The 22,218-nt window shown below is 41.0% G+C and overlaps 1 pseudogene; it reads right to left on the bottom strand.

Moving 5' to 3' along the window:
- Positions 1 to 5,714: 5,714 nt before the first annotated feature.
- Positions 5,715 to 7,820, bottom strand: LOC100972476 (tyrosine-protein phosphatase non-receptor type 11-like; annotated as a pseudogene).
- Positions 7,821 to 22,218: the final 14,398 nt, after the last annotated feature.

Here is a 22,218-nt window from a genome sequence, read left to right as displayed (position 1 = left end):
CAAATATATGACAACCTGGCCGGGCAAGGTAGCTCATGCCTGTAATCCCAGCACTTTAGGAGGCAGAGGCAGGCGGATCATGAGGTCAGGAGATCGAGACCATCCTGGCTAACACTGTGAAACCCCGTCTCTACTAAAAATACAAAAAATTAGCTGGGCATGTGGCAGGCGCCTATAGTCCCAGCTACTGGGGAGGCTGAGGCAGAAGAATTGCTTGAACCCGGGAAGCAGAGGTTGCAGTGAGCCAAGATCGCACCACCGCACTCCAGCCTGGGCAACAGAGTGAGACGCTGACTCAAAAAAAAAAAAAAAAATATATATATATATATATGTGACAACCTATTATTCTGATTGTCTTTTCACTTTTATAATGATATCCTTTGAAGCACAAAAGTTTTTTATTTTGATGAAGTCCAAATTAGCTACATTTTTTCTTCTGTTGCTTATGTCTTTGGTGTCATGTCTGAGAAGACTTTGCCTAACCCAAGGCTGCCAGATTTACTCCTATACTTTCTTCCAAGAGTTTTATAGTTTTAACTCTTACATTTAGGCCTTTGATCCATTTTGAGTTATTTTCTGTGTAGGACATGAGGAAAGGGTCCAACTTTATTCTTTTGCATGGACTTATCCAGTTGGCTTAGCACCATTTGTTGAAAAGATTTTCCTTTCCCCATTGGACTGTCTTGGCACCCTTGTTGAAAATCAATTGACCATAAATGTGAAGGTTTGTTTCTGGACTCTCAATTCTATTCTGTGATTTATCTGTCTACCTTATGCCAGCACCACACTGCCTTGATTAATGTAGTAAGTTTTAAAATTAGGAGGTCTGCGTCCTTCACTATGGTTTGAATGTGTCCCTGAAAGAGCTTGTATTAGAAACCTAATTCCCCAACCCAACAGTGTGGAGGTGGGGCCTAATGGGAGGCTCTGCCCCTCTTGCTCTCCTGCCCACATGCACTTTTTCTCTCTTGCTTTCTTTTGAACTCTTTTTCTCTCCCATCTTTTTGCCCCTCTTGCCCTCTCTTTGCCCTTCTGCCATGGGATGATGCAACAAGAAGGCCCTTGTCAGATACTGGCTCCTTGATCTTAGACTACCTAGCCTCCAGAACAGTGAGCCAATAAATTTCTGTTCACAGAATACCCACTCTGTGCTATTCTGTTATAGCAGCACAAAACAGACTAAGACATTCTCTGACTTTATTCTCTTTCAAAATTATTTTGGTTATTCTGTGTCCCTCCCATTTACATATGAATTCTTAAACCAACTTGTCAGTTTTGGCAAAGAAGCTAGCTGTTGCTTTGCTAGGAATTGTATTGAACTTGTAGATCAGTTGGGAGAATATTGCCATCTTAACAATATTGGTCTTCCAATTCATGAACGCGGAATTTTTTTCCGTTTATCTAAATCTTCTTTAATTTCTTTCAACAATGTTTTGAAGTTTTCAGATATAAGTTTTGCATTTGTTTGGTTAAATTTATTCCTAAGTATTTTATTCTTTTTGATGCTATTATAAATACATCGTTTTTTATAATTTTGTTTTCAGATTGTTTGTTGCTAGTGTATAGAAACACAATTCAATTTTTTTTTGAGACAGAGTCTCATTCACTCCATTGCCCAAGGTAGAGTGCAGTGGCACAATCTCGGCTCACTGCAACCTCCACCTCTCAGGTTCAAGAGATTCTCCTGCCTCAGCCTCCTGAGTAGCTAGGACTACAGGTGTGCACCACCATGCCTGGCTAATTTTTGTATTTTTAGTAGAGACAGGGTTCCGCCATGTTGGCCAGGCTGGTCTCGAGCTCCTGACCTCAAGTGATCCGCCTGCCTCAGCCTTCCGAAGTACTGGGATTGCAGGCGTGAGCCACTGCGCCTGGCCAGAAACACAACTGATTTTGTATGTTAATCTTGTAACCTGCAATTTTGCTAAACTTATTCGTTAGTTCTGGTATTGTGTGTGTGCACGTGCATTCCCCAAGATTTTCTATATTCAGGATTATGTCATCTGCAAATAGAGATGGTTTTACAGCTTCCTTTTTCAATTTGGATGCTGTTACTTCTTTTTCTTGCCTAATTGCCCTGGCTAGAACCTCCAGCACAATGTTAAGTAGAAGTGACAAGAATGGACATCTTTATTTTGTTCCTGATCTTAGGGGAAAGCATTCAGCCTTTCATCATTGAATATGATGTTAGCTGTGGGGTGTTTTGTAGGTGGCCTTCATCGAGTTTCACAAATACTCTTCTAGTCTAGTTGTTGAGTGCTTTTGTCATGAAGGGCTGATGGATTTTGTCAACTCTTTCTTCAGTGTTTATTGAGATGATCATACTTTTGTCCTTAATTCTATTAGCCTATTGAAGCCTAGTGTTCCATTATTGGAACCCTAAGTATGTGGGAGTTATTTATATCCTGCTGCTTAAGGTCATTGCCAAGGTCTGATTGCAAAAATTAAAAAATTGCAACTTCAGGCATAAATGGGTTAATTTCACGTGTTACATGGATTGATTTTCAGATGTTAAATCAATTTTGCATTCCTGGAATAAATTCCAGTTGGTCATGATGTATAATCTTTTCAATACACTGCTGGATTTGGATTGCTAACATGTTGTTGAAGTTTTTTTAATCTATATTCCTAAGACATACCAGTCTGTAGTTTTCTTTTCTTCTGATGTTTTTGTCTGGTTTTGGTATCAGGGCCTCAAAAAATGAGCTGAGCAGTCATTTCTAACTGCTGAATAATATTCCATAATTTGGTTGTGTCACAATTTATTTAGCCATAGCCCTACTGATAAATATCTCTTTCCATTTTTTGCCACTATTAACAATGTAACAATGTATAGTGTGTATATATATATAATATATATATACACATATATATACTTATGTATGTGTGATTTATCTATTTATTTATTAATCAGGGATCCTTTTCCCATTAGCTTTTATTAATAAAAGAATCACAATTAGGTCATAAATAAACGGCAAATTATTAATTACATGATTTGAGGCTTAAGATGAAAACCTGTCAAAATTAGTTTGATATACAGCAAAGTTATACGACATACTAAAACCAACTGTTTAATAGTTTTTGCCTTGTGTGAACTGCCTGTAGTGAAAAAGGAACAAATTTTTAGTGATGAATGATCCAATAAACTATATTTTGGAACTTTTCAAGAGGAAGAGGGAAAAAAGATTTCAACAAAATTGAGGGCAAATACAGACCTAACCAAAGCATCCTGTCATCAGGGAGGCCATGTGCTTGCTATATGTAAAAACTTGATTCCCCCAACAACATACAGAAAACAAAAACTGCACTGGCTTTGTAGTTATGTCTACAGTCTAAGTTTCCCTTATGGATATTAGGCTACAACAAAACATTTCATAATTGCAAGCCTTTCCACATCCCCCTGAACTAAAAATAACTCAAGATGTTATTAGTTCTTAAAATCCCCAATAAAATAAACTCTAAACATAATCTTGACCATTTTCTTGGCTGTTTCCCCAAAGCAACTGGGCTCTTCAAAGAATGCACACATACCACACACCAAGAAAGTCCTACCCGTGTTTTCTCATCCCCATTTAGCCACATTTGAAAAGACCCTGATTTCAGTGGGAGAGATGACCATCAGCTTCAGAAGGGCCACACACTAGACATGAAGTGCCTTTTAGTTTTTCTTTTTAAAGTTACTAAGACTGTGAAATTTGGCTTTTTCAAAAACCCCAATACCATATTCTAGATAATTCTTTCACCCCAAAATATAAAATCCCATGCTTATAATTTTAAAATCCTCAGTGAGCTGTGGAATATTGTGCATATTTAGTACCTCCTACCAGCAACCTAGAAGTAGATGGCATCCATGTGTCTGTCACACCGACTTTCCAAATAACCTGATTCACCCATTAAGGACTGCTTTGGCCCTGGGCTCTCTGACTTCCTCAGAAACCACCTCTTTGGAACTTTTCATTTCTACAACTTTTTTTCAAACCTGCACCCCGAGCTTTCTCCATCATCCAGCCATTCTGCCTGATTCTATCCCATGTAAAGTAACCTCATCTGAGAACCTGCAATCACCTTTTACCAAACACATGATAAGCCTTAGCAACCTAGGGACTGTGATAACTCTGGCCTTGGCTTAAGTTTACATAAGAACATGACGGTTTGCTGACCTCATGGAGGGAAATCTAAATGAAATAAACATAACAAACAAAGCAAGCCAAGATCAGGTATTTCCATTCTGAGTACAAAAACAACTGATCTTAAGCAACATGCAGAGATGTTAATGCAGGAGATATATTTGTACAATCAAACTCTTGTGTGCTGGTGAAAGACTTTACCCCCAAAGTCAAGTCAAGACAAAACCAAAGCAAAATGGAGAATGAGTCAATGTAACAATGCAATAAAAAGAACAGGATTCAAGCTTCTTCCTGCAAATACTGAACTGGAATCTTTTTCTTTACAAGTTTGACTCGAAGGCAGCAGTTATGACATTTCCCTAATAAGGGAATACCTTCAGGCCAACCTGTGTTCTGAAGCAATTCAAAGTTCAATGAATATTGGGGGGCAGGAGTGGGGTCTAATATACATTTTTTCTGTGAGAATGGCAGCCAAACTACCTCAGGGTCTCAAGGGACTGAGAGACCTCAGAAAGGAACTACTACCAGGGCTGGATCTAGGCCTTCCTTTCAGGAGCCAAAGTCAGAAGAATCCAAGGATACCCTAACTTCACGGCAAAGATGCCATAGCATTTTATTACTGTTACAAAAGTCAACCAATGATATTTTCATTGAAATATCCGCACTGAATGATGTTTCAACATATGAGGCAAACAGGGATGTCTTTGGAGAAGGCACTTAAGGTAGAACATTAGCAAACCTTACCGGTTGGCTAAAACAAAAATGAGCTCATTCAACCTGACTGGAGGCCTGTTAGGGCTGTTCCTTCTCACTGTGGCCTGACTAAAAGCCAGTGGCATTAAAAGAGTCACATTTTCCAAGTCTGGGGTTGCCCCAGTGGGGTGGTGCTGCTCTCAAAAGCCCTGTGTCCCTAAACATATCCATCCTGACAAGATCAGTTTCCCCAAATGCTGGTTCCAAAAATAGGCTCAGGGCTGGCAGAAATCATTCAGGAAGCTTCTTGAAGGCCCTCTCTTTATTTCTCAGTCTGACTTTCAGCTTGTCCCAGCTACTGTAAACAGCTTCAGCTTCCCAAGGTCACTAGCAACTTCTAATTTGCTAATATCTTTGGTTTTCCATGGCACTGGTTGTGACTGTCTGTTAGACTAGTGGCCCCCCGATTAACTGCGCCTCCACTTCACACCCTTTTCTTGAACCTGGACTGGGCTTGTGACTTGTTTAGTAGGTAGAGGTAATACTCCAGCTGTCTTCTGATTAGAAAAAATAATCATCATCATCATCAATAGAGGGCAGTAGAAGGGATGCTGCGACAACTCTGGACTTAAGCCTTCAGAAGGCCTGGCCACTTCTTTCAAGCTCTTGGGAGCTCTGAGCTTCATGTGAGAGGTCTAGCTACGCTGCCAGCAAAGCCACTTAGAGAGATTACATGGAGAAGGAGAGACTCAGGACTGCAGGCAGAGAGAGAAGCCCAGCCACCCCAGTCTCTCCACCAACCTACTGACCACGAGTGGCCACCTGCAGGCTAGCAGAAGAACAGCCCAGCTGAGCCCAGCTCAGATTGAAGAACACTTGGGGGTGGGGGATTTTTTAAGCCACTGAAGTTTTGGGGTAAGTTTGTCAGCAACATTTGACAACCAAAAACACTGGTCATTCATAGATGCTTTTTTTCTAAGTACAAGACAATTACACAAATGCAAAGAAAATATGGCAAACGTTTTCCCACCACAATCTTCTCAGTCAACAGCCAAACTATAATTGGTCATGGACTGGGAAAAAGAAAAGGCACACCTCTTATCTTAATTCATAAATATCCATGATTCTTTTTCTATGACTCTTTAATGCCAATGCAAAGGTAGACCAGTCAGCTTCTGACAGTCTCAGGCACTGGCCTAACTCTCATTTGGCCAAAAATAGAAGCCATCAAAATGAATTATCCACTACTGGATACATGATGGTAAATGAGATTGTTCTCACTTTTCTAGGATGTTCTTACTTAATTTTCCCAAATCATTTCTTCTTATCATCCCCCACGATGAGGAAAAAAAATTAAACTGGTTAAGTTTGTAAAAAGAAAAAAAAAAAGCCTATAACTAGAATTTGAATCCCCATAATCTGCAAACTATAGCACACAATTTAACTGCTTCCTTAATTTAAAACAAAATTATATAAAATATAATGTCTACATTGTGGAGATGATTTCTTCTTATCTGAGGCAATGAGTAATTGGGAAGCAGGTATTGTTGAGTTAAAATACAGTGGTCTTTAAATGGTTTCAAATTTTGCTTATCAAAAAGTAGTCAACCACAATGTAAGCCTTCCAAATCCAAATTCTGTCTTCACATAAACTTTCTTGCGTCTGTTCTTGATCTTTTTAGGGAGAGGGTGAAAGTCCACATCTATTTCTGTGCTGAAGTTTTGGCAGGTTTTCTCATCTGAAAGTTTTCTGCTGTTGCATCAGGCCCACGTTTTCATAGACTCTAGCACTGTCTTCTCTCATTTCTTCACAGGGTGGCTTTGGAGTACAAGGCGGGAGGGGGCTCTGATTTCCACTCGTCTGGTCCGCTAGAGGATACTTAATATTTATATATTCATGCCCTTTCCTCTTGCTTTTCTGCTTTTGTTCAATCCTGCGCTGTAGTGTTTCAATATAATGCTGGACCGCCATATAGATAAATCGGTACCGTGCTTCTGTCTGGACCATCCCTGACCTCGTAGACCACACCATCTGGATGGTTTGGGGAACATCAATGTCGCAGTCAACACCTTCTCTCTGATGATGTCAATAAGAATATCAATCACAATGAACGTCCCTGTCCGGCCAATTCCAGCACTGCAGTGCACCAAGACCGGCCCCGCATCCATGATGCTCTCCTGCTTATGGCGCACCTTCTCCAGGAGGTCTAGCACACCCCCGGGGTTGCTGAGCACTCCGTGGTCCGCCCAGGTTGGAAAGTGGTATTGCCAGACTGTTCTCTCCGTATTCCCTTCTCCAACCTTTGAAAGTTTAAGTTCTCTTAGCGTATAGTCATGAGTGGCGCTTTCTTTGACGTTCCTAACACGCATGACGCCATATTCTTTTAGAGCATACTCATCAGGCCAGTATTTGACACATTTACTCTTTCCTCTCTCCGCTTCTTTCATTGTCATGACAATCAGTCTGGAGTTTTGGAAAACCATCCGCCAAAAGTCGTTCACTGTGTTTTGTAGGCAGCCTTGTGTGGCAATGTAACTCTTTTTGGGCTTTGAACTGTTGCACTTGGTTTCAAATTCAGGCATGATGATATTTGCATTGATGTAACCTGAAACAGGCTCACTGGGATCCCGTCATGTAGAACAACCTTGGTATTATCAAAGGGCAGGATGTTTTTAATATCTATTTTTGTTTTTATTTTCTTGCCTTTGACCCTCTTTTCAGCTGTAGAGAAGTTTGCACTCCTGTTGTTGCAGTGTCTCAAATTCTTTCCAAAAGCCTTGTTTGACTTTATCTGTGGTCTCAGCTAATTTGCTTAGTTCTCGAACTCTGCTTTCTATTTCAGCAGCATTTATACAAGTCATGTTAAGGGGCTGCTTGAGTTGTAGTACTGTACCCAATGTTTCCACCATTAGATTCTTCTTGTAATGCTCCACAAGATCTGTCAAAGAATCAAACCGTTCTCCTCCACCAATGTTGTATTTCAATTCCTGACAACGAATCATTTATTCAGAAATCATTTATTTCTGAAAAAATTCCTAAATGTGAGACTTCTGATTCAAAAGTAGATATTTTTCCTTTTTAGGGGGACAGAGTCTTGCTCTGTCGCCCAGGCTGGAGTGCAGTGGCGTAATCTCGGCTCACTGCAATCTTTACCTCCCAGGTTGAAGCGATTCTCGTGCCATGCCTCAGCCTCCCGAGTAGCTGGGGTTACAGGTGCTGGGATTATAGCCACCACACCCGGCTAATTTTTGTATTTTTAGTAGAGATGGGGTTTCACCATGTTGGCCAGGCTGGTCTCGAACTCCTGACCTCAAGTGATCTGCCTGCCTTGGCCTCCCAAAGTGCTGGAGTTACAGGCGTGAGCCACCATGCCCAGCCAAAAGTAGATATTTTTAGTGTTCACGTATATTTTCAGATATCTTTCTAAAAAGGTGGTAACAATTTACACCACTATCAGCAATATATGAAAATATTAGTTTCTCTACACCCCACCAAGACTGTTATCATTATTTTTAAAGGTTTTTACATTGCCCAGTTGATATTTTCTTTTCATTTCCCTGACTACTATTTTTCTATTGGAAACATTTTAGGTCTTTATATATTAGGGACAAGAATCTCTTTTCTGCTCTGTATTTTACAAAATTTTTTTCAGTTTATTACTTTCCTTTTGACTTTGGTTTTGATGTTTTTGACATAAAAGCATTTTTAATTTTTTAAGGTCAAATATTTTTCTCTCTCTCTCTCTCTCTCTCTCTCTCAGCTTCTGGGTTTCCAGGCTTACTTGGAAAGGTCTCTTCCAACCCAATATTATTCAAATACTTTCAATTTTCTTCTAATGTTTTTAGTGTGTGTGTGTGTGTGGTTTTGTTTTATTTCTTTTAATTCTCTGATACATTTAGAATTTCTTTTATTATTTTATTTTATTATTTATTTATTTATTTTTGAGATGGAGTTTCGCTCTTGTTGATGAGGCTGGAGTGCAATGGCGCAGTCTCGGCTCACTGCAACCTCCACCTCCTGGGTTCAAGCAATTTGCCTGCCTCAGCCTACCAAGTAGCTGCCACCACGCCTGGCTAACTTTCGTATTTTTAGTAGAGATGGGTTTTCACCATGTTGGCCAGGCTGGTCTCAAACTCCTGACCTCAGGTGATCCACCCGCCTTGGCCTCCCAAAGCGCTGGGATTACAGGCATTAAGCCACCACATCCGGCCTTATTTAGAATTTTTACATTTCTGTTACAAGGTAGGGATCTAACTAACTTAGTTTTTATCCAGTTTGATTAATTATTATGCCAGCACGTTTAATTAAAAGTGCTTTACTATCAAATTGCCACCTTTGTCATGAATTAATTTTAATATCAACATATCTATGTCTGGGTTCTCTATGCCAATACCATTTTATTTTGATAATTTTAATAAAGTAAGACAAATTCTCCTTTTCTGTTCTTTTTCATGAATTTCTTCCATATCCTTAGACATTTATTCTGCCACATCGTAGTAAACATTCTCATCTGCCTCTTGGGATTTCTTCTACTGTGCAGTAGTCATGTCATTTGGGCAGATTGATCTTGGCTGTGGAGGTGGCCTCAATCAGCCAAAGCCAATCAGTTTAATCCAAATTTTCTGGCTACATTAATTTGTTCATGGGGGGGTGAGACCTAAATTGGTCTCACCTAAATTGATCGGAGTGAAACTTAGGACTTTTTATTAATGATTTGGGGGGGAAGAATCGAATAGCTCTGGTTTCTGCTGGTAGCAATCTTGTAACCATGAGCGAAACTAGTCTAGAGATGATGTCTACACGTGGAGGAGGAAAAAGCCAAGATAATCACAAAAAACTGAAGATGGGATCTTGATCAAATTGTGCCCGAAGTCCACCCTACTTCTTGACTTTTTAGTTTTACAAACCAGTACATTTCCTTCTTTGTTTTAATCTAGGCAGCCAGGTTATCTGTTATTCACAATGAAAGCCGTATGTGTAACTGATACTTACTGGGTTTTACAAAAATTTTCTTTCTAAAAACTAATATGAAATGATCTCTCATTGTCCTCAAACTCTTCATTCTCCTCATTAGCAATAAAATGCTACTCCAGCTCTTTGACACGGCCTGATTCTATTCCACTTCCTAGCCTCCTTCTTCATTAATATTGTTCCTCCCACATACACACATACCTAAATTCACCTCAAAATCATCTCCCAGTTTCCACTCCTCTATTTTCTCTCTTGAAAAGTTCAGCCTTATATTAAAGTTGTACACACATTTGGATCTAAATTCCTCAAACATATGTTAAATACCTACTATTATGGGAATGGCCTATGAAAGGTGGTGGGGATGCAAACATGAGTGAGGGATGAACACTGCCTTAAAGGAACTACCTTTAAATAGAGGAGTCAGATGCACAATCGTATCATTCCAGTGTGAGGTGATTAATGCACTAATAGAGACATGCACAATGCCTTGCATATAGTAAACAATGAATGAGTATTTGTTAAACAAAATGGAATTTAAGGTCATGTTAACATAAACATGAATTCTAGATCTTTAAAGTTATACAAAGATAAACTACGAAGAGAAAGAATTAAGTAAACATGAAGCCATCCTTACAGGGTTAACAGGAATTCTGGACAGAAATAGAGTTATAATTAAGCATTAATCAGGTTGCACTTTGGCCCATTTCTTTGTAAACAAAAGTCGTGTAGCACCAGATACCGTTCGTATCCCTGTCGTTCCTACAGATGGGATTTCCGACATTAGAATTACTTAAGGCTTTTGTTTAAAATAGGCAGGCTGTCTGACACTAGACTCATAAGACCTTTGTTTAAGAATTGCTTAAGATGATTCTCAGCTCCCAAATTGCAGTGAAACAGCTGATGCCAACAAGTTTGAAGACCCCCACAGAGGACTGGAATCAGCATGAGAATACAGTTTCTGTATCTTCCTGTCCCCTGACTTCACTCTGCACTCTTTGACCGATCAATAATCTCCACACTATGGTCATCCCAAAACCCTTAAACAGTCTACCCTCAAACTCCACAGGGAGACAGATTTGAGGTTTCCTTCTGTCTCCTTGTTTGGCTGCCCTACAATTAAACTTCATTCTCTGCTGCAACCCAGTGTCTCAGCCTATTGACTTGCTGTGTGCATCAGCCTATTTACTTGTTTGTAACTTATTACGGTTACAAACATGAAATAAACAAGACCTTTTAAAATAGAATAGAGTGATTTATAGCTCTTTTCTTGTGATGTCTTTGTCTCGTTTTGGTATCATGGGTAATACTGGTCTTGAAAAAGGAATTGAACTAAGTCGTTTTTAACAACTTTATAATACTCCATAATTTGCCAGCACAACCCCCTCCCCTCCACCACCTCTGCCAACACCACACACACACACACACACACACACACTCACTCACTTTGGGACTGCCACAGGCCCCAGGCTGCTGAAGATTGAAGTGAGATGAGTAGAATGAATTGGTGCTAAGAAGAAAGTGGTCCTCAGAGTTACACTGAGTGATGAATGTGGGCTGTGAAGAGGAGGGCCTCTGCTCTGCCCCTCTTAGTAGCCTGTTATGTCCGTGCCCTTCCTGACACTTAAGGTTGGCACTCAGTGATTATTGAATTGCAAAGTACTCCCCTCTTCCCGCTTCAGAAAGCTGGGTCAGCCTCCTGGTTAACAAAGCCCTATCTTATCTCCCCAACTGCCTAAACTATTTGCTTCCTATTCCTGCCCCTTTCTTCTTCAAGGCTGCCTGTGCCTTCATTTGAAACTTGGTAACCTGTAAAAGAAATTAGGCAGGGCAGATAAGCACGGGGTCTGATGCATGCTAAATTCCAAACCTGGGGCCTGTCTCTTAGGACAAAATGAATAAACCTTAGGCTGTTCATTTCTGAAAAACAGGTCCCTGAGAACCAGGCCCTGCAGTCTCAGATCATAGCCATGACTATGTGAGCCTGTCAGATTTTTCTATGTCACTCAGAACTGCATATCCATACCAAATTGCCTCCCTCACCTTTTGCCCTTTTGAATGCACTAATTGAAAGTTAGGCATCCAGCACTACCTTCTGCAATCCCGGTCCCTGATCTCCACAGATTCAAACTCCAGGGTGCCAGCCCTCCAATCCCCGCTCAGACAGCCCTTTCAAGCCCACAGAGCCCTGAGCCTTGGAAAGGCAAGCTGACTCCAACTTTTCTCTGAGAGTTCTGGTTGGACCTTTCCTTGGCTGCCCTTTATTAAAAGTTTTTTTTCGCTATAGTTACAGTACTCGAACGTAACAGAACTGCCCTTGTTCTAAAGTCTTCCCACTGGTTCCATCTGTTCTCCCCCTAATTGTGAGTTAGTGAGACTAATTCCACAAGCACAACTTTGCAAGGGGCCATTTTGCATTGCAAACAGGCATGACAGGCCTTCAAGTACCTAGCAAGAAGAAGGTCCCTGTGGGAAGTCAAGTCAAGCCAGTTCAGTTAAATTCCAACCAGCAACCTCCTGTCAGGGAACTGCGTTAGTTCCAAGAGGGTTCTTGTGCTGTTAACTGATTGTGTCACCTTGAGTGAGCTAAATTCTCTGGGTCTCAGCTGTAAAATTAAAGTCGCAGACCTTAGATACTCTAACAGTGCTCACAGACTATGATTTTAGAGATAGGGTCACCCACGCAGTACAGGACTGAGGCAAGCCACTGTGGGAGCCCCTGTCCTTCTGCATTAATAAATTTGGACAGATGAAACCAGATGAGAATAACATCAAGAGCAGCCTTGCTTGACTAATTAAAACTTCTAATACTAAACAGGGAGTTGGGTGGGGGAGGGCATCATGGTTGCCAGGCAACCAGCCTCCATTCTTGTTGGCAGAGGGGTGGAGTTGGCTCAGGTCTCCTTTAGCGGCAGTTTATGGAACCACTCAGTGGCCCTTTTCCTGACCATTGCCTTCCTGTGGAGCTCTAATCAAACCATCTTCACAGGACTGTAGGGACACTCCTGCTTTCTCTGCAACCCTGAAGTTTGCCTACTGAAATAATGAAACCAATTTTTGGTTCTATAAAAACAGCTCTACTCATATTCCTATTTCTTCATTGAAGTCTATCAACAGACAGTGCCGGCATCCTTCAGTCACCTGAGCTTGCCTTTCCTCTGACCTCTTCATGTGGACGACTCCCTGTAAACAGCCATGGACCTTGTAGACTATCTAGAAGCACTGCATAAAGGTGAAGGCAGGTATCTTGACACCTCTAGGAATGGCGGTGGAATGAAAGGGCAGCCCAAGCCCCAAGTGAGGAGACATAGAACAGTCTGAAATCCTCCACTAAGCCAGCGTAATGGTGGAACACGTGGTCCTCATTAAATACACAAACACACATGCAAATGGCTGCCTGGACTCCTCTCCATTTTCCTTGCCACCACCTCTTTTTCAACCTATTAGTATTTACAGCTGGTCTCCCTGATTAAAAATAAGCGCATTATGCCGACCATGTCTCTCTTTAGTGGGCTCTATTGCATAAGAATACAACCCAAGTGCCTTCGCACCACCTACAGGGTGCTGAGTGCTCTGGGGCCTGAACACCTCTTCAGCCTGGTTGGGGCCCTACTACCCTGGCTCACCATGTTGCAGCAATGTGAGCCTTCTAGACCAGTCTAGGACAGGCCAAACTCTCTTCCTTAAGGTCTTTGCCCAAACTGCCCTCACTGCCTGGGAAGTTCTTCCCTCGGCTGTTTATATGGCAGACTGCCTTTCACCAGTCAGATCTCAGGTTAATTGTTCCTGCCTGCACAACCTAAGACAGTTGCTCCTTCTCTTTTCTGTCTCATCACTATGTTTATTTTCTTCACAGCATTTCTTGTAATCTGTCATTACACTGTCTATATATTTGTTGACTTATTTATTATGGTTTCTCCCATCAGAGTACAAGCTCAGCAATATCAGGACGCAGTCTACCTTGCTCATAGATGTCTCCAGGTGTCTAGCTCAAGCCTGGCACATATTCAGTATTCAATAAATATGTGTTCAATAAAAGAATGATGATGAATAAAAGATGTGCCAAGATAATACATTTAAATGTAGTCACATGTGTACATCATACCATCATTCCTGTCATGCTTACTGTGTGCCTGCCACTGTTCCAAGTACTTTCTACAGGTTAACTCATTTAGTTCTCACATAACTCTATGAAGCAGGGTACTAATCATCCCCAGTTTACAGGGAAAGAGGCAGAGGCACAGAGTGGTTAATTAACTCATCTAAGGTCAGACTGTGAGCTGGGTGGATGTATTTGTTTGCCAGGCCTTCCATAACATGATACCATAGATGGCTTAAACAGAAATTTATTTTCTCACAGTTCTGGAGGCTGAATGTCCAAGATCAAGGTGCCAACAGGAATGGTTTCCTCTGAGGCCTCTCCTTGGCATGCAGATGGCTGCCCTCTTGCTGCCTCTCCTCATGGCATCCCTCCGTGCACGCACACCCATGCAGATGGCCGCCCTCTTGCTGCCTTTCCTCATGGCCATCCCTCTGAGCATGCACACCCCTGGTGTCTCTGTGTGTCCTATTTCCTCTTCTTATAAGGACACCAGTCAGATTAGATTAGGACCCAGTCTAATGGCTTATTTTCACTTAATCACCTGCTTAAAGGCCTTATCTCCAAACAGAGTCTGAGATACTGGGGGTTACAGCTTCAACATATGAATTTGGTGAGGACACAATTCAGCCCATAATAGTGGGACTGGGATTGAATCCTTGGTAGCCTCTCACCAGAGTTTGTGCATTTAACCATTATGCTATAAAAACTCTGAACAAATTAGAACATATTTAGCACATTATTAGTTTCCCAGTGCGGCAGCCACTTTTAGCTGCCCATTCAATATCCATCTCAGCTCCTCCATGTTTTTTCTTGCCAACAGAGCCTCACTTTGGTTCAGAGAGGCAACGTGACCAGCTCCAGCATTAAAACAATCTTGGTAACTCCGCTCTCATTTGCTATTTACGCACTTTCTCAGGCTTTCTTGCATTTAGGGGTGGGTGCCGTGTGCCCTGGTTCTACCCAATAAAAGGTCAGAAGAAGTGAGCTGGGAGACTTACAAAGACAGCAGGAGCTAAGAACTCATTGATACCGTATTTCCTCTAGGCAGGTATGTGGACCTGATCCTGGGGCTGTAACAGCCATCTTGGGACCATGAGAGGAGGTGTGTGAGGAGAACAGGCCAACACACTTGGGATGGCAGACCAGAAACAGGAGGAATGTGAGTCTGGGAATTGCTACTTTTAGACATCTCATTATAAGAAATCATGAAATATCTCTGCAACTGTTTTTTATAAAGAGCTTTACTGAGGTATAATTATACTTAGGCACCATAAAATTCACTTGTTAAGTGTACAGTTTTAGTAGATTCACTGACTTGTGCAACCATCACAACAATCCAGTTTTAGAACATTTTCTATCACCCCAAAGAGATCTCTCATGCTGGTTTGCTGCAAATCCCTGTTCTCACTCACAGCCTCAGGCAACACTAGTCTGCTTTCTGTCTCTATAGATTTGCCTTTTCTGGACATTTCATAAAGCATCTTTTTTTTTTTTTTTTGGTAGCTTTAAGTATTCCTAACTGTTATTCATGGCATATGGATATGCAACTGCTGATGGAATCCACATTCAGGCAACAGCAAGAGTGAGGAAAAAATCATGGCCAACATATCATGTTATAGTGGAAAGAGCCTCCAGTCAGGGAGAACCAGTTTTGGTCTCAACTATTGTCCTGACCAGCTGTTTACCTTTTGTTTTTTTTAAGAGACAGGGACTTGCTCTGTTGCCCAGGCTGGAGTGCAGTGGTATGAACATGGTTCACTGTAGCCTTGAACTCCTGAGCTTAAGCAATCCTCCCACCTCGGCCTCCAGAGTAGCTGGGACTACAGGTATGTGACACTATGCTTGGCTAATTGTGTGTGTGTGTGTGTGTGCGCGTGTGTTGTGTAGAGATGGAGTCTCACCATGTTGCCCAGGCTGGTCTCCAACTCCTGAGCTCAAGCAATCCACCTGCCTCAGCCTCCCAAGCATTCGAATTACAGGCATGAGCCACCACGTCTGGCCCGTGTTTGCCCTTCGTAAATTTTTAAACTTCTCTTAGTTGATTTTCCTCATCCATGCAATGAAAGGATCCTAATAAATAATTTTTAAGCTCCCTTCCATCTCTTGGATTCTAGGCTGTTTTTAAAGAAATAAAAGCAGTATTTGAGTTATTTCAGATAAAACACTGTATCATTCAGCAAAAACTTAAGACCACTCCATGCTTCTAAAAATATAAACACTGAGTCATTTTTTAAGGTGTATAATTCTACTAAATAGGATAACTGAGGGTGTTATGAAATGTCTGTCAAACACAGAGATCTGTATTGGTCAGGAAGATTATTATATGCAGAAGAAATGAATAAATTGTTGCAAAAGGGTCATGTTTATTTGGACCTCTTGTCAGAAGCAAGGGTGAAGAATGCTTAGAACATGTTAGAACAATGTACACATAGAACATGTTTAGAACTTGTTCTATGTATATATATATTTACACATAGACATGAACACATCGTTTGTAAAAGGGATACTGTGAATTGGAGTGTGTTGGGGGACTGCCCATGGTTGCAGAGAAATAGGATCATGTTTGCTCTTAAAATTCTATTTGTTGCTGTCAATTTTTAAATGGTGTAATAATGGTTTTGTGGCTGCAGATAAAACAGAGTCCTCTGGGGTAATGGAACTGATCTGTACCTTCATCATAATGATGGTACACAAACCTATACACGTGTTAAAATTCATGTGTACACACCAAAAAGGCAGTTTAATGGCATGTTAATTTAACTAACTAAAATTAAAAAATGCCCTTATCTTTTAGAGATACATATTGAAATATTCATGGATGAAATGATACAGTATCTAGCATTTGCTTCAAAATAATATGGGAAGAAGGAAAGTGTTGGGTACAGATGAAACCAGATTGGCCATGAGTTGGTAATTGTTAAAACCAGGCTCATTATCCTCTCCAGGGGCTCATTATGCTCTCTTCTCTCTTTTTGTGTATGTTCAAAGATTTTCATTATAAAAAGTTAAAAATAAAAAGCACTGGAGAGCAAGACTAAAATTCCTTCCTGCTTGCATGCTTAAAAGAAGCTTATTTTTCACTTCCAGACTGATGGCTCTTTCTAAGGTAAGGAGTTCTCCACATAGGCAAAGCAATAGGAAGAATATAGCATCTCTCTCTATAGTTTATGCACATTTCATGATATAGAAAGGGTTTTCTTCATATATATGATCAGCTGGGCTGACTACATTTAAAAAATTATCCTTACATCAAATCAGAACTAATAGCTACCATTTGTTGAGCACCTGCTTATGATAGTCATCAAAATAATCCTTCCAAAAAAAGATCTCAAATGTTTGCACCACCGCCTCCCCACCAGAAGGTATTATTCCCATTTTACAAAGGAGGAAAGCAAGTCTGAGGGGGACAGGTTAGTAGTTAGTATCTCTCATAAAGTGAAGTTAGAATGCAAATTTAGACTCCCTTCCAGAGCGTGTTCTTGACCAGCAGGCAGTAGGGCTTCAGAGTGGACACTGTCCTGAGCAGGATGCCTTTTAAAGGTTCTGCACACCCACTCCCCACTTCTCCATGCTTTTCTTCTAGGAGCTGTGATCTTTTTCAGAGGAGTCCCCAAGGGCTACTGAATTTGCTTTGCCCAAGTCTGGAGAGCCAAATGTACCCTGAGTGTACATCTCTCTCCAAAGCCAGTGACTGGCTGGCACAGGAGTACCGAAGTTCAGCTCCCTCGCCTACACTGAGACAAACTCTGAGGTATAATTACCACTCCAGAGCTTCCCTGGGGGGATCAGGCTGAAGCAGAAGCTTCACCTGAAATCACACCCATGCTCAGCTTTTCCCATTTCCCTGTACTGCTTCCCACACTCTCTTACTGGTTTCTCTTGGGAGTATTTTCTTAGTAAGTCACTTGCCCATGAGCCCCTGTCTCAGGGACTGTTTCTTGGGAGCCCAAACAAAGACAATTTTTTTTTCCTATTTAGATGCAGATTGGTTGCTAACTATTCTTATTATTATTCCGCACCTCGGAAGCATTTGTGAGAAGGTTTATGTGTTTTTATATATGTAAGCTCATATATACTTATTTTTTTGTGTACAGTTACTGTAGTGACTGGAAATAGAAATGTCAAAGGAGGGACAAATATGATGTCTATGAAGATCACACTGAGCCATAATAAGGATCTGGAGAATGTGCTCATCCCTGTGTCCACTGGAGTACTCTAGTAGTACAGCCATATCACAATGGGCTTCCAGGTGCTATCCAAATACTGGCTGCTGAGCAAACACTGCTTTAACCCTTGAAGGTGGGGATGAGGGTTAGGAAGGGGGCCTGTTACGTGGGAAGAGGAAAGAAAGAATACGTTTTAATAAACATAAAACCGGGTCTTCAAGGCTTCAAGAACAAGACAATGCTTTCCAATAAGCCCCTTGCCAGAAAGAAGGCATTACATTTACAGAGGACAGAGCCCAGCTGTGCCCATCCTCAGTGAGAAAGGGATTTCAGTTTGTAAAGGAGTCTCTTAATTGTGGCGTATTAGCCACAGAAGAGGGTCTGGTTCGGTAGCTGAATTGGGTGAATTTATAGCTCAGTTCCATGACTTTTGAGCTGTGTGACTTTGGTACATTATTTTACATCTTTGAGCTTCTATTTCTTACTCTATAAAACAAGACAATAATAAGTACCTCACATTGTTATTAAGAGAATTGTATTAGATACATAAACTCTTAGAACATGATAAGAATTCAATAAGTGATCATTATTACAATTAGGGGAACTTCAAATTTCCTTCTTTGCATGTCTCTAGTAATGACATTGGGGCCAGAGAGATTGCAAGGAAGCTGGTATACCCATATGTTGCTGGTGCAGGGAACGTACACATCTTTTAAAAAGAAATATAGCAAATCAAACACCCTCCCAGACAAGTTAGTCTGGGCTTTATAGCAATTTGTTCTTATCTATTTTATAGTTTACCATGGTATATTCTAATTTATTTGTCACTATATCTCTCTCCATCACCAAGAAGAGAGCTTTTTGAGGGCTGGGACACTATTTTTGTCATTGTGTCTCCAGCACTTAGCAGCTGAAGCAGTAGATGCTCAGTTATTGTTGTTGAATAAAAGCAGAGCCTTAAGCCAGTATCAGCGCTTGGACAGAATTATTCTAAAAGAACCAAGCTAAAAGAAAAGAAGAATTTATGCAAACATGCCTAATGCAACCATATTTGTAATAGAAAAAAGAAAAGGAGAAGAAGAAAGAAAAAGAAAGAAAGAAAGGAAGAAAGGAAGGAAGGAAAGAAGGAAGGAAGGAGAAAGAAAGAAAGAAAGGAGAAAAGAGTAAAAGAAAGACCAAATTAAGAAAGATGCCCGTAGCAGGAGAATTTAAGTAATTTAATACATATCTAATCAATGATGATTTTACAGAGCCATTAAAACTAAGAAAGTTTCTGTAGCAACATGGGGGAAATAATTACGATGAATTGTTAAAGAAAAATGAGAGAAAGATTTTTATTTGAATAATGACTACAACCCTGTAAAAGTTACGTAAATGTATATAAGCAGAGACAAGCAGGGGATGTGGACTATGAAAATAGGTTATTTTATTGCAGTGATAACACTGTGGATAAATTTTTTTAAGATTTAGCTTTCCATTAGTGTTGCTATAATATTTGTGTGGGGGAAGTTAAGTAACAGTTTTAAATAAAAGGGAGTGACCAATCTTTCACTGCAGGGCTATGTCTAGTTTTTACAGAGCAATGGCCTCCCAAGATCCCTTCCAGCCCAGGCGTCTGGCATTTACCAGCTTCTAGTACAGGGCTCTGAGACTCCCAGAGCAGCGCAGAAGCAATTGCTTATGCTTAACGTCTATGCTGTCAAAACCCAATGGCAAAATAAGAGCCACACTAAAGCAGAATCAATACAAGTTGTGAAAGAGTTGACCCCTAACTCTAAAAGTACTTTCTAAACATTTACGGAATATCTGCTATATGCCAGTCACTCTTCTAAAGGCTAAGGATACAAAAGACGAGTAGTGCAAAGTTCTTGCCCTCGAGGAAGTTCAAAGCCCAACAAGGAAAGGAGACAGCAAATAATCAGCTACAGTGTAATATGGTCAGTGCTAAGACAGAGCATGGAGCAGGTGCTGTGGGAGGTTAATTAGGGCATATTTGGTGCAAAGAATAAGAATTACTTCAAACTGGCTGGAATCAAGGAGGGCTTATTATAAGGATGTAGGAAAATGTCGTGGAATTCAAGGCAGGAAGTGCATTCTGGCCTCACAAGACCCAGGAGCTGGAACCTGAAATATCAGAAACCAGAGTAGCTAGTAGTCTGTCTCTATCTCCCCATCTTTCTCATTCCTTCTGGGGGTAATGGAGTCTTTTGTATCCATTTGCTTTGGCAGCTCTATTCCTCTCTCTCTTTCCAGATTAGTCCCATTGCTCTGTTTTTATGAGGCTCACCTTGGCTTCCCCCAAAACGGCATCAAGCTCCAGCCTCTACATCATGCTCAGATCCACCACTTACAGCTAATTAGACTCGCTGGGTCCCAATTCCAAATTACCGACAAAGATATTCTGATAGGACAGTCCTGAGTCAGGCCCAAATGTGGTTGGGGGCAGGAGTCATGAAGCCTGCTGCCTGTTTAGCAAGGCCCATGAGCACAGACTTGCTGAGAAGGGGCAACACAAAAGCAGACAGTCTCCTTCACGGGAGAGCAAGGGACTTGACTTTGACTAGGGATGTTGCAGTTAAGAAGGTGGTTTTGAGTTGAGTTTTGGGGTGACAGTGAGGGGTTAGAGTAGAATAGGGTGCGAATTTCAAATATAATTAGGAAGTAGAATCAATAGACTTGATTACATGATAGAAGGAGGGTTGTAAGTGGAATCTCAATGTATCACATAATTACCTTGGCTCATCCTGTTTGCTAAGGAGCTGTTTAAATGTCACTGTTCTTGGACCCATCAGAGTTTTTTCCATAGTCAAACGCGATGAACTCCCACTTACTCAGCAATGGTCCCTTGTATTCATCAGCAATTCCAACTGCAGTAAGAGCAGACTTACAAGAAACAGTCTGATTCCTCAGAGGAATTTGAGACATCCATCTACAGTTTAAGTTTTCTGCTGCATAGCACATTCCAAGTTCACACACACACGCACACACATGCACACACAACAAGCACTTTCATGGAATGATGCATTGTATTTCTGCCTGGCTCTATATATCCTGTGTATTTTGCATAATGTATGGAATAAATTCACCACTCTATTACTTGAAGATAATTGTAACTGGCTTATGTGGTATGTTATAGTCTGTGTATAAAAGGAAACATAGCTCATTTATAAACAGTGATTGTATACACATGTATGTCTAAAATCATTTTGGGTTTTTTGGTTTTTTGTTTGTTTTGAGACAGGGTCCCACTCTGTTGCCCAGGCTGAAGTGGAGTGGTGTGATCTTGGCTCACTGCAATCTCTGCCTCCTGGGTTCAAGCGATTCTCCTGTCTCAGCCTCCTGAGTAGCTGGGACTGCAAGCGCACACCACCACGCCTGGTTAATTTTTGTATTTTTTGGTAGAAATGAGGTTTCACCATATTGGTCAGGCTAGTCTCAAACTCCTGACCTCAGGTGATCCACCCACCTCAGCCCAAAGTGCTGTGATTACAGGTGTGAGCCACTGCACCTGGGCTAAAATCATTTTGTTTTGTTTCTTAGCAGAGGAGGTGCCAGTTTACAAATCCTTATTTATAAAGCTTTTTGCACATTAGTTCTTTCCATTCCCATGGCCATCAGCCTAATTCAAGGTGTTACCATCTCATCCTACACTGTTGCAGTAGCTCCTAACTGACCATTCTATCCATGGCCACCAGATTTCACATCGTTAAGCATCACTTGCATGATGACACTCGCAGCTCACCAACCCTCTGTGTTCCCCTGTTAACTACCAAATAAAGCCCAAGTTCTACGTCCTAGCTTCAGCGTCGTTAGAATTTAGTGCCCAACAATCTTGCAGGTTCCTTTGCTACTCATCCATGGTTCAGCTGCATTGAACTATACTTTACCACCAGCTTCCTAAATGCACACAGATCTCTTCAATCCACACAGACCTTTCCTTCTGTCTAGAATAACTATTCTTTTCTCTTCTCCAACTCTCTAGTTGATGCCACTTTTTTCTACTGCATCTTTGCTAATAAACTCAGCATATACTTATAATGTTTTATAAATTATATATATATAATTTTAAAATAGCCTGGCCACAGCTATTTTTTAGTAGGATTTCACCACTGCTTCTGCTCAGCAGTGTTGCTGTTGGCCCCCCTTTTATTGTACATAAATTCT

The sequence above is a fragment of the Pan paniscus genome, chromosome 3 (genome assembly GCF_029289425.2).
Source record: "Pan paniscus chromosome 3, NHGRI_mPanPan1-v2.0_pri, whole genome shotgun sequence".
NCBI classification, from domain to species: Eukaryota; Metazoa; Chordata; class Mammalia; order Primates; family Hominidae; genus Pan; species Pan paniscus.
Note: the sequence above shows the minus strand (reverse complement) of the source record. Positions and strands in the feature narration are given on the sequence as shown.